Raw genomic sequence first — 12281 nt, 5'->3', positions numbered from 1 at the left:
AATCTCTGGTCACTGACACATCTAGAGCTGAAATCTCGCCTGTGAATCAGACTTTTCTACATTCTCCTGCTGAGCCTACGCACAGACTCCTCTTACTAACAGCTCCACCTTATCCAGAAATAGGTTCCTGCTGAGCAGCCACTGAACACCTGTCAGAGTCTCTGAGAAAACACAAGATGACTGGAAATGTGGACCAAACTTTAGGCTCTCTGTGCCATTTGACCTACTTATCTCGCACTCCCTGAAGTTCTTCTGCTTCATTTGGCAGGTTTGCAACATAAACCAAACAGATTTTTCTCAGCAACTCACAATATTGTCAAAAAAAACAAAAACTAATTTATATCAATATTTCAATTCACAAACTGAAACCGATCTACTCGATTGCATCCTTACCCGTACAGAGATGCATTTATTTCGATTACTTTTGATGATTAAAGTTTACATTTGATGAAAACCCAAATTCCATTTCTCAGAAATTGGAATATTATATCATAATATATTTTTATAAGACCAATAAAGAAGGTGATTTTTAATAGGGCTGAACAATAAATCACATTTGCAATCCAATCACACAAAAAATAAAATAAAAAAAATAAAAAAAATCCAAATCGCAGAGGTCTGCAATTTTTGGCTATGTAACAATCAATGGATCAGATATGTACTTTAGGTGTTGGTAATATGTTTAAAGTGGGTTTGCCTCCACAAGAAGGGAAGAGAGTTGCAGCAGTGAGAAAATCTAGTTTTCTTATTTGTTTTAGAGTTTATATAATTAACACTTTTTACCAGAAACTTTAAGGAATCTCACCATAGCTGATTAATTCATAGACTTGTTTGTTGTTTGTCCTTTATACTCAAGAAGGATTGTTGTCCAACTCAATTAAAAGCTATTATCTTAAAAGCTATTCTGTTGAATAACAATATTTTAAATAATAAAAACAGTTACATTTATTGGTTTAAACTTTCCTTGTTTGCAAACATCTTTGTCTACAGGCCATTTTTGTTGCTTGTGGTTAACCCAGAGAAAAGTCGAAATTAAATCGCAATAATTGTTGAAATAAATCGCAATATTGATTTTTGGCAAAAATTATGCAGCCCTAGTTTTTAACATGAAAATTTGATGTGATGGCCTACAGTACACAATCATGGGGAAGACTCCTGACTATAGAAAGTTATCGAAACCCTCCACAGGGAAGCATATCTTTATAGAAGCACATAAATAATTAATGAAAGTTTGGTGGAAGGAAAAAAAATGGCTTGGAAAAAGGTGCACGAGAAATAGGAATAACCACGGAGAATTGCAAAGCCTGTTTAGGCGTTTGTAAGAGCTTCACAAGGCCTGGGGTCGGTACTTCAAGAGCTACCACACAGATGTATCAACAGACATAAGCGACAAATGTCCCGTTCCTTATCGTTAAGATCCAGCTCAACCAGAGACACCATCATAAGCATCTTACCGGGACTGAAAAGATAAATAGCAGGACTGTAGCTCAATGGTCTCTATTTTCAGATGAAAATAAACGTAGCATTTCCTTTTGGAAACCTCGTTCTCAGAGTCCGTAGGGAAGAGTGGCGAGGGACAGAATCCAAGCTGCCTGGGATCCGGTGGGACGTTTTCTGTGTCAGTGATGATTTGGATCCACTGCTTCTTATCAAGTCCAAAGCCGTATTCCAGCAGGACTCAGCACCTGTCCATATTACCAAAAATACCAAAACCTGGTTTAAGTCACTACGGCTTCACTGTGCAGCCTGGCCAGCAGACTGGCCTGACCTAAATCTCGTTGAGAAGCTCCAGAATGTGTTGCTGTCCAGAGAGAAGACGACAGACACCAGAGCCGACGATGCAGATGAGACGGAAGTCACCATTAAAGCAGCCTGAACAGCTCAGCATGATCTCCGCCACGCCACGCCATGATGTTCATGCAAAGCAAACCCTGACCAAGAATTACCTGCATAAACTGCAAATCACTAAATTAACACAAACAGACACGGTCTATTTCACTCTGTTAGGAATTCATTGACTACACAACTTTTTTTAGTTGTTGAAATAAATAAACGTATCAGTAGTATTTTTAATTTATTGACAGCAGCTTTATTTGCATAATTTAATGACACAGTTATCTGCTGTGTTAAATCCAGCCGCTGAAGCTCGAGAGTTGAAACGCCGACTCTTTGCCAACACTCGCTGAGGCGTTACTGACGACTCAGCCGGGTAACTGTATCACTCTGCTGAAAAATATAATATGTAACTGCCAGGGGCTATATTTGAATCTCCTGCTAATATAATTTATATTGAAGGAGGTGAGGTCATCCACCTCCCACCCACCTGACTACTTCCCAGTCACCACGTGTCTGTAAATCAGTCCAATAGCCTTCAGTCCAGCACCTCCTTTTTTATTTATTTTTAATCCCTCGTCTCATCAGAACCAACAACCCCCACCACGCTTTGTTGTGGGGGTTGATGAACTGAGTTCAAAGGTCTTCAGGCAGTGACTGCTTTGACTTCCCCTTGCAAAGATTTCTCTCTGACTGTAGCATAACAGCAAATATTCTGCTGAGATTAGCGCTGGTCTCATTTACTTCCTCCAGAAACAAATGTGGTTAAACTCTAACAGTGAGATTCTGCGATTTTCTCAACGGTCTTGCAAAACAGGGAGCAAAAGGGTTGGGGAAGCCTTTTGTATCAACTGCTTAAAAATAAAGTACAAATATACAAATTATAGTTCTCTTCCTGTTTCCCTGAGTACTTGCTTACTCCTCAAACATTTCATTTACTTTTCCTGAGAGCATTTCCGTGAGATCTTTGGGACTTCTGCCGCCAAAAAGCACCAGTTTCTGTTCAGCTTCGACGCGACCTGACTGGATGTAAACTATCCCAGGGCTGCGTAAAGGGGGTAGTGACCCAGTGAAAAACTAACGCATCAGTATACCCATACTCACCATAACACATCCAAAGTCAACGTGGAAGTGGTCTGAATCCGATCCAGCAGTGGCTTGTTGCTCTTGGAGCAGGTGAATGATAACAGGCGGCGACGGTTGGTGTATGGCAACAGGTTGGTATTGATAATAATAACATAGATAAATGCAATTAAAACATTAACTTAAGCTTGATTTGGATATAGAAAGGACGTTTCACTCAGTCAAGCTTAACGGCAGTAAAGAATGACGGTAATTAGCTCCTTTAGTCAGTTCTCCAACTTTAGTGAAAATAGTCTTTAATTAACAACAAACAGTAATTAGTTTACATATGAATTTTTTAATCCAAGGCGCAAAATTCCAGATGACACTATGGACACCTTACTATGACACTTCCACCTCTGTGCTTCACAGTTCTCCTTAGAAAGCTGTTATTTATTTTTTTTAGGCTCGTAATCGTAATAGTAGGCCACAAAGCTGTTACTGTATATCGCACAGGTGTCAAAGTCCAGTCCTCAAGGGCCGGTGTCCTGCAACTTTTAGATGTGTCCCTGGTCTGACACACCTGAGTCAAATAATCAGGTAATTCAGGACTCTGAAGAACCTGACTGCATACTGAGGAGCTAATTGTGCCATTTGATTCAGGTGTGTGGGACCAGGGAAACCTCTAAAAGTTTCAGGACACCGGCCCTCGAGGACTGGAGCTTGACACCCCTGGTATATCGGAACCAGCAGAGCTGACCCTTTTTATAAAGGTTTAACCGCTATGACCTCGTACTGATGTTGACAACAGCTCAACACCAGCTGCTGCTGATTTATGTGAATCCTGTAACAAAATCGGATTTCCAAAAAAAAAAAAAAAAATCTTTGGTCAATGTGGGCTGCGTTTCTTTTTGAGGATATCTATAGTTTTGAATTTATGTTTTTACATCAAAAATCATTTGGGGCTGCACAGAGACCCAGTTGGTAGAACCTTGCAGCAAGAAGGTCCTGGCTTCATATCCACCCTGGTGTCTTCATACATGGAGTTTGCATGTTCTCCGTGTGTGAGCACGGGTCCTCTCTGGGTACTCTGGCTTCCTCCCACAGTCCAAAAACATGACCACGACTCTCCAAATTGCCTTTGAGAGTCCATACATGGTTGTTTGTCCTGTCTGGCCTGTCTGGCCCTGTGACGGACCGGCGCCCCGGTAGGGGGTGTCCCCCGCCTCTCGCTCAGTGGCTGCAGGAGATGGGCCCCAGCCCCACAGAAACTCTTTATTAGTTTCTGTTAGGTGTTGAAATTCCTTCTCTCTTTGTGGATAAATTATCTGTCAACTCCTAAAGTAAAGAAAGGGAAATATTTGACAATTCGATAATTGCTTGCTTTGTAGTGATTTCCAAAATCAGCTTTCCAGCGAACATTGGCTGCGGTGTCGGATTTCCAAATATCTCTCATTCAGTTTCTATTCCTTTTTTTAGTGTTCTCAAAATGCTCGGACCGGTTTCCTTACAAGAGGAAAGTGAGAAACGTTTAATTGGGTCAGCAGCAGCTGCAGAACTCCCAAAACTGCTTGTGCCATGTGTAGTGCCGAATCTGTGCTCGCTGGCTCTCGTGACAGTTGTTATGCTGAGAGAAACATGAACCCTCTTTCAAGAGGGGCTGCTGGGGAGAAATCATGGGAGACAACTTTTGCAGATGTCATCTCACCGGTTAATATACTGTTTGTTTTATTTTGAAGGACTCCCAAATTGGCACACTGTTTCAGCTTTATTGGCCAAGATGTGCACAAAGAAGGAATTTGACTTCACTTTTATTTCCCAGAAGTCAAATCCTAATTAATAACATAACAGTTTAAAGGATAACCATGAAATGTTTAGTTTACAGTTTTCAAACTGAATAGATTTGCTGACCATGTCGTGATTAAACGTTCCGTATTCACAGTTCTTTAGGGGAATTATTTTAAAACATTCCTATTAGCTTCAACTGTGCATTTTGAATTCAGTTAGAAATACTGTATAAGTTCTTCATAAAAAGGTGACATACGTCTTTACAAGTATTGTCACCGCTGGCAAAGATCGGTCCTAAAATAAATTGTTGACCTGCTGGTGACTCCAAGATGCCACTTGTTGCTGCATTTTACTATCAGTAAGAAAAGTAAAGTATAGATGAAAAAAAAGTGCTTCAGTTAGATTTATTTCCAGGAAATACCAGCAGTGAAATATATTGTTCCACCACTGGTTATGTAATTTTTTTTTTCTTGCAGTGGATTTTTTTTCCACTGCTTAATATGCAAATGTGCATGAAATTGAGGAATTTACTTTTAGCTTTTATAAAGTGAGATCATACTTTTTAATGATTCTTAAAATAAATGATTTTACTATACTATATACACAACTTTGCCAGGGGTGCCAAGGCAAGCAGGACACTAAGGGTAAAAGGGACACAAGTAAAGAATAGTGTTTAAATCTAACACATTTTCTGTAAATTTCAAAGTTAGTTCATGTAAGAAATCTTGGACATGTCTGACCTGCTTACAGATGTAATTTAAAACGTTTTTTACCAACTGAAGAAGTGGTGATGGACGGGTGAATGTTTCTGCTACTAATCAGCCAAAAAGTGGAATACTGTAATCCAACCTTTTCCTAGATTGGCTCTGATTGGTGACCTGCAGGACAAAAACTGCATTTTCTTTCTCTTTTATGTCCATTAAATGCAACAAAGTAGAGAACCTACCCAGTTTTGTCTATAAATTATAATTTACAGAATGCACTTTTTTGAGCTGAATAAAAAACTAAATTTAAGGAAAGGCTATTAGGAACACAATCTGATGCATAAATGGAAATGATCACGAAAGTCTTTTATCCTCTGTTGGCTTCTAAACTAATTTGTATATGTTATAGCCCTTCATAGGAAAATAAATTAGAATGCACCGATATTGAAATGCACCAATATCGGTACATTTCTACTTTATAGCTATCTAGGTCTGGCTTTTTAAACCTTAGGACAAGAAATCCTGCCATTGACCATAATACCACAGACTTTCTGTTTGCTTAGAGTAGAGAATTCACTCAAAACAGCACTTATGACTTTTTTGTTGTTATTTCTTTGTTTGATCCTAATCCTACACAGAGGTGGCAGGATTTGATGAATGCAACACTGAGACGAATATGAATCACTGCTCTGTTTTATATCAGCATGAACCGTTAAATGAAATCACCTTCTAAATAAACCCCGCTTGCTGAGTACGTCTCGCACCATTTCACAGGTTTCCTCCTCCTTACGTATGTGCATTAACCCCCGTCGTTGTTTGACTTCAGCCCCACTCCTGTGGTAGTCTTTGAGTGCCATGAGTAGTTTTTATTTTGAGCAAATACAAAACTGAGGATCATGTTTCTCTGGTTTCAGTTGAGGTTTAAATGGTGCCAGGAATGCTGACCTGAGGAGTACGCTCAGATCTGACTCTGCATTATTTCATCTCACAGATTTAGCAGGATTGTTAACCAGTCCGCAGGCAGGGATTTGACGAGCTAAAATGGATGCCAGCCAAACCTTCTGCAGGGTGACGACGAAAAGAAAAGACAATTCAACACTTTGGAGAGCTTTGTCCTTCATTCTGTTTACACATTTAGTGGCTAAGCTTTCACAGGAACACAATGCATTCAAGGGTAAACGAAGCAGCGGCTTTACAATAAATATACGGGCTTATGTTTGCAGACCAACACTGGCTCTTAAAAGTCGGCACATCCGCTGTAAAACCTCCAGGTTTTTGCGACGTTAAAAATGAGAACGTTATAAATCTTGTCACAAAAGCGTCACTCTTAATGTGACCTTTATCCTGTTCTCTTCTACTCAAAAAGGCATTCATGTCAGAACAAATGAGAGGTGCAACAACCCTGTTGTAATGAAAGTGAGTGTCTTTAAACTATTATGTTGTTGAAACTCCTTGGAATTCAGTTTCAGCATTCAGTTTTGAATGCTCCGATTGACCGAGCATCAACAAAAAGCACGCTGCACCCACAGTGAAACACGGGGTTTGCGTTTGGATCTTGTTGGACGAGGCCGTGACCAGGTTGTTCCAGAGGTGTTTGGTAAGCCGAGGATAAAGAGAGACTGGATTTCACAGCGTGTCCGAGGAATACGCCAAATCAACAAAAGAAGGACAGGAGAGTTAAAATTTTATAAAGGTTCAAATTCCAGAGGAAATCTGTGGGGTCAGCTGAACCTAGCGGTGGACTAGAGATGTCCTCACAATCTGACACATTTGGAGAACTTTCCTAAAGTGCTGAGGGGTAATATAGTCGAGTCGAGACTCGAGATGTGCATAGACTAAATGCTGAAGCTCAAACAAAAGCTGTTGCAACACAGTGTTATCCGAAGGGTATCCACATTTACGCAACCAGGTTATTCCATTTATTTGATCATTTCCTGTGTTTTGTCAGCTGACTTGTACAGGCTCTATGTTGCGGCATTGATCGAAGAAGTTAGCGATGACTATCAGACACTTTGTGTAAACACTGTTTTTCTCCTTATATGTTCACGCTGCAAAAGGCAACTAAAAGTAAGTCAGATTTTCTTTAAATTAGTGTTTTTGTCCTTGATTTGAGCAATTAAACAAGATTATCTGCCAATAGAATAAGTATTTTTACTCCTAAAAAAGACAATTAGATATATTCACTTGAAATAAGATGATGGAGATGAGTTGTTCTTATTTAAAGTGCACAAATCTAATTCCATGGGCAGATCATCTTATTTACCTGCTCAAATCAAGTGCAAATGCACAAATTTCAAGAAGATTTGACTTACTTTCAGTTCTCTTTTTGCAGTGCACTGCTGCACTTTATATTGCAATGTTGCCGTATTCCACCTGGAATCTGACTATACTCCTATAAGCTGTATGCAACGAAGTTTCGTTCCGTATGCACCCTGTACATACAAAATGACAAATAAAGTTGTCTAAGTCTAAGTCTAAATGGTACATAAGGAGATAAAATACATTTAATGGTAAAAAAAAAAATGAGTTTGCAATTCGTTAAGTTAAGGCAGCTTGGCGTGCTCGCTGACCTGCAGTTAATCAGGTCCTTGTGCTGCTTGTGGGAATCCATCACATGGTGGTGGCAGCTTGGAAAAACAGGCTTGTTATGGATGGAGCTCCGGTAGGAGGGAGGGAGGGGGGGGGGGGGGTTTCTTTGTCTTCTGGATGGGGTGAATAGTGTGCAGGGAGGGGAGGTTCTGTGTGCTTTAGCTTTCAGGGCCCCAACCCAGTAATCTTCCTGGCACAGAAAGTATGAAGACCGTGATTTAAAGCAAGAGGAGAAAGGAGCCGTGCCATCTGCGAGCGGACAAATCTTTAAAGGTAGCCTAGAAAAAGCAAAACCCTGGAGAAACATTCGAGTGTAGGTTGTTTGGACCATGAAAGCCACGTGAGAGAGTTTTCTCTCTATTCAACCCCAGAGAAACACTCAGGCATGGATCCATTAAAGGGACAGATCGTACTTTCTTTTTAAGCGGGGTTCTGTGAGGAGCCTATAAGTAGTGAGTACGCTACCTACAGTATGTTACTCTTTAGATGCGGTGGATCCTAGACCAAAACCCTTCAATCCATCTGTAAATGACTTATTTTTTAAAATTACCCTAACTTACTGGCAACAACTATCCATTAGCTTCTGTATCTCAATTTTATGGTAATTATGATACTTTATGACAGAAAAAAAGTTCTTTATTTAATGTACTCTTAAAGAAAGGCAACCAATAACTGTTTTGCCATTTTCTCTGTAACACAAACACAAAGGGATCATTTTCAAAGTGATATAAAGTGTTACATGAGAAGCAATTAATATATCAGATGGGTTCAAGGACAATTAAAACAATTAAATCATATTTCAGACTGTTGTCATTTGAAACTTTACACAAGTTACATACTCAAGAAATAAAGTGGGCTAAAATATTGTGACACCGTGCGTAAACGTAAAGCTTGCTCCACAAAACGACTTTTTCAGTCTTTATTATCAAGGTTCAGAAAAAAAGGTCAGTAAAGGCTAAATGAGTTGAGCCAAAATGAATAATATTTGTGTTGCACCCAAATTTCATATAGTGCAAAATAAACAAATGGCTTCGCTTTGAGACTCATTAATGCTGCAAAAGTCTTAGAATTTACATATCTCACTTACAAATGCCAACATTGTAATGAGTCCAAAGTACGGGACAGGATGGGTCGGGGCATGGCTGGAGGCAGCTGGAACACCTAAGGAGGTTAGAGTCATCATCTTATCATCACTAGAGGCAGCTCAGTCACTTATTAAAAGGGGAAAAAACTCTGAAAACACAACTTTGACGACTGACACACGACTCAAATGCCTTTTAATTTGATCTGTAAAACAGGTCCCAAAGTAGTGCTGAAAGAAGACAGAGAGATGGGAAAATACGTTTTACCACATGATGGGGACACTTTCTTTTACACACTTTGAAATTCAGAGGACACTAATGAGTAAAAAATTATTAGAATGGAAAATAAAACCCTAGAGCTAAAGTGAAAAGCAGCTACAACTGCCATCAAGTCATTTCGATAACTGGAAATGAATCTTTTTCCTCGCTGTGGGGCATTTGCTCACGCTTCTTTTCAGGATTATTATAATTCAACCACATCTAAGGGTTATCAAGCTTGAAGTTCATACCACGGCCTCTCAAACTGATTTAAGCCTGGTTTTCACTTGGTCAATTCAGACTATTTTTTAGCAATAGAGGAGAGCTTGGTGGTAGTCTTGGAGATCATCGTAATGTTTTTATTCTTTTATGTAGTTGCAAATGTTCGATGGGTCTTTGCGCACTCTATGGTCAGCAGTGATTTTGAGGATGCTTGGGAGTATTTGGGCACTTTGTGGTTTTATTTAATTCAGAGGGCTGTGACGAGATTCAAAGCTGATCATTTATTCTGCATCGTGGTGAAACGGAAGAAATATCTTTTCACAACACTGATATGTAGGTACTGTAGATGCATGCAGCATGCAAGTGTTTTCTTTTGGGATTTTATGCAAAAACGCCGACACAAAAGAGTGCATGAATGTGATATGGAAGAAAAAAGTCACATCTTTTCTCTGTTTATTACAAATCAAAATGTAAAGTGTGGCATGCATTTCTATGTAGGCCTCTTTACTCCTACTCTCTGCATGAACCATTAAATGAAATTTTAATGAAATGAGTGTATTTGCCCCAGATTTGAGCAGGTAAATACAATTATCTGCCAATGGAATGGGTATTTTGATAACTAAAATAATTAGATACACTGCACTTGAAATAAGATGATGGAGATGAGTTGTTCCTATTTTAAGTACAAAAATCTTATTCAATTGGCAGATCATTTAAACTTGCCTGCTCAAATTAAGGACTGATACACTAATTTCTTTTTTTTTTCTTTTTTTTTGGGGGGGGGGGGGTGTTCGCAGCTGGCTTGCTTTTTATGAAAGTAGGCTGACAGGAAGGGGGAGAGAAACATGTGGCAAAGGACCACAGGTCGGATTTGAACCCGGGTCAACCGCTTCGACAACCAAGGCGAGCGTGCCCCAATGCACTAATTTCAAGAAAATTTCACTTTAAGTTCCCTTTTTTGCTGTGTGGTGCTGTTATGTCCAAAAAGGGCCCAACATATTTGAGAACACGTAGACAAAATGTCATTTAAGTGTGAGCGCCACCCTTTCAAACAACGTGAAATATTTATCAACAACTCGCTCATTAAATGGAGGAACCAAGCGAACATTTTACTAACATCAAAATCATTTGATTTGAATTGCGAAGACCCAGCACCAGGCTCAAGTCCTTTCAAACGCAGTTCGGCTTGTAGCTCCAGTTTCCTTTGTTCAAAATACAGCTCCTTCTCTCTTAAAGCAAGCAATAATTCAACCTCAAGTTCCTTCAAGCGAACCGAGTCGTCTGGCAACAAAGCTTCCAATGGAGACCCAAGAGGACTTTTTGGTAAACTTGTAGCAGAAAAAATCCCAACCTGAACCAGTGCTGCTAACAAATCAGCTTTAACTGTTCCTCTTTTAGCACGTTTATTTACTGTAACCTTGAAATGCTCGGCTACTAACAGCAACTGATCCTTTGTGCATTAACCCAAGAACTCCAAATGTGGGTTTTTTACGTAACAGACTCATCCAGGTCAAACTCCATGTCTAGACCATAGAATCAAGCCACTTTTTTTTACCAGCCCATGCACAAATAAAGCTACAAGAACACCACGCCCCAAATGTCCTAATTAACCATTGCAACACATGCCAGCTGTTCCAAAATGCACAGAAAAACCAGCATAACTGCCACGAACCCAAAAACAACCACAGGACACGACTAGTTGCTAAGGGTAAACTTTTTTTGGACGAGCCCTCATAAATATGTTACGTCCACAAAGGGCCCAACATATTTGAGGACGCGTAGACAAAATGAGGGTTAACAAAAATTATTTTATTTTAAAAGTCGCTTGTGGCGCAGCAGGCAGCAGGATCCATATACAGAGGCCTTAGTCCTCGACACGGTCGACCCGGGTTTGAATCCGACCCGCGGTCCTTTGCCGCATGTCTCTACCCCTCTCCCACCCCCTTCCTGTCAGCCTACTTTCAGAAAAAGCAAGCTACTACAGCTGCAAACCCCCCCCCCCCCCCCCCCCAAAAACTAAAAACTCTCTTGGAGTGTTCTTTTAGTTCAGCTGCTTTGGTTTTCTGTGGAGGAAGAAAAAAAAGAGAATGAGTTAAATACCCTCAATTTCCCATGCCCCCCAACACCCAAAAAAAAGAAGAGAGAGGAAAAAAACATAAAAATCCCAAAAGTATTAACAGAAAGTTGGACGTGGTGAGCCGATCAAAAAGAACAGAGCGGCACAGTAGGGGGCCAACCCTATACAGGGCCGTCGAAGCTCCTACTATTACTGGACTATAGCAAAGAAGAATCTATTGCAAAGAAGGAATCTAAAACAGGACAACTGGTTCCACCAGGCCAAAATCACATCGAAAACAGCAAACAACCAAAGGCTAACAAAAATACTGCATGGCAGGCTGGAGTCGTCAGCTGCGGTCTACGGCTACTGGAGACGTGCGCGCACCGGGATCAGGACGCTTCCTTGGTAGTGGTGGTGGTGATGGAGCGAGCGGAAGGGCGGGTCCCAAACATGTCGAAACCCAGCCTTTATAGGCAGACCAACAGCGCCACAAATTAATGTAATTAAATAACCAAAACAAAATAAAAAATTATCCAAACTCCAAAATCTATCAACAAAAAATCTTTCAACTAAAGACCATACAAAACTATCTAGAAAAAGAAATAGACAAGCATAATTATAATGTGCTCAAAGCACATAACAGGTGCCCTCAAATGAAACCCAGTGCAACAAATTGCCTTCAGA

The 12281-nt window shown here is 40.1% G+C and overlaps 1 protein-coding gene across 2 annotated transcripts in view; it reads left to right on the top strand.

Annotated features, from left to right (window-relative positions):
- Positions 1-12281, top strand: part of plcd3a (phospholipase C, delta 3a) — a 35784-nt gene that overhangs the window by 1036 nt on the left and 22467 nt on the right. The gene's annotated exons all lie outside the window — the stretch shown is intronic.

This window comes from Fundulus heteroclitus, chromosome 16 (genome assembly GCF_011125445.2).
Source record: "Fundulus heteroclitus isolate FHET01 chromosome 16, MU-UCD_Fhet_4.1, whole genome shotgun sequence".
In the NCBI taxonomy this organism is placed as follows: Eukaryota; Metazoa; Chordata; class Actinopteri; order Cyprinodontiformes; family Fundulidae; genus Fundulus; species Fundulus heteroclitus.
This window is presented reverse-complemented; position numbering and strand designations above follow the sequence as displayed.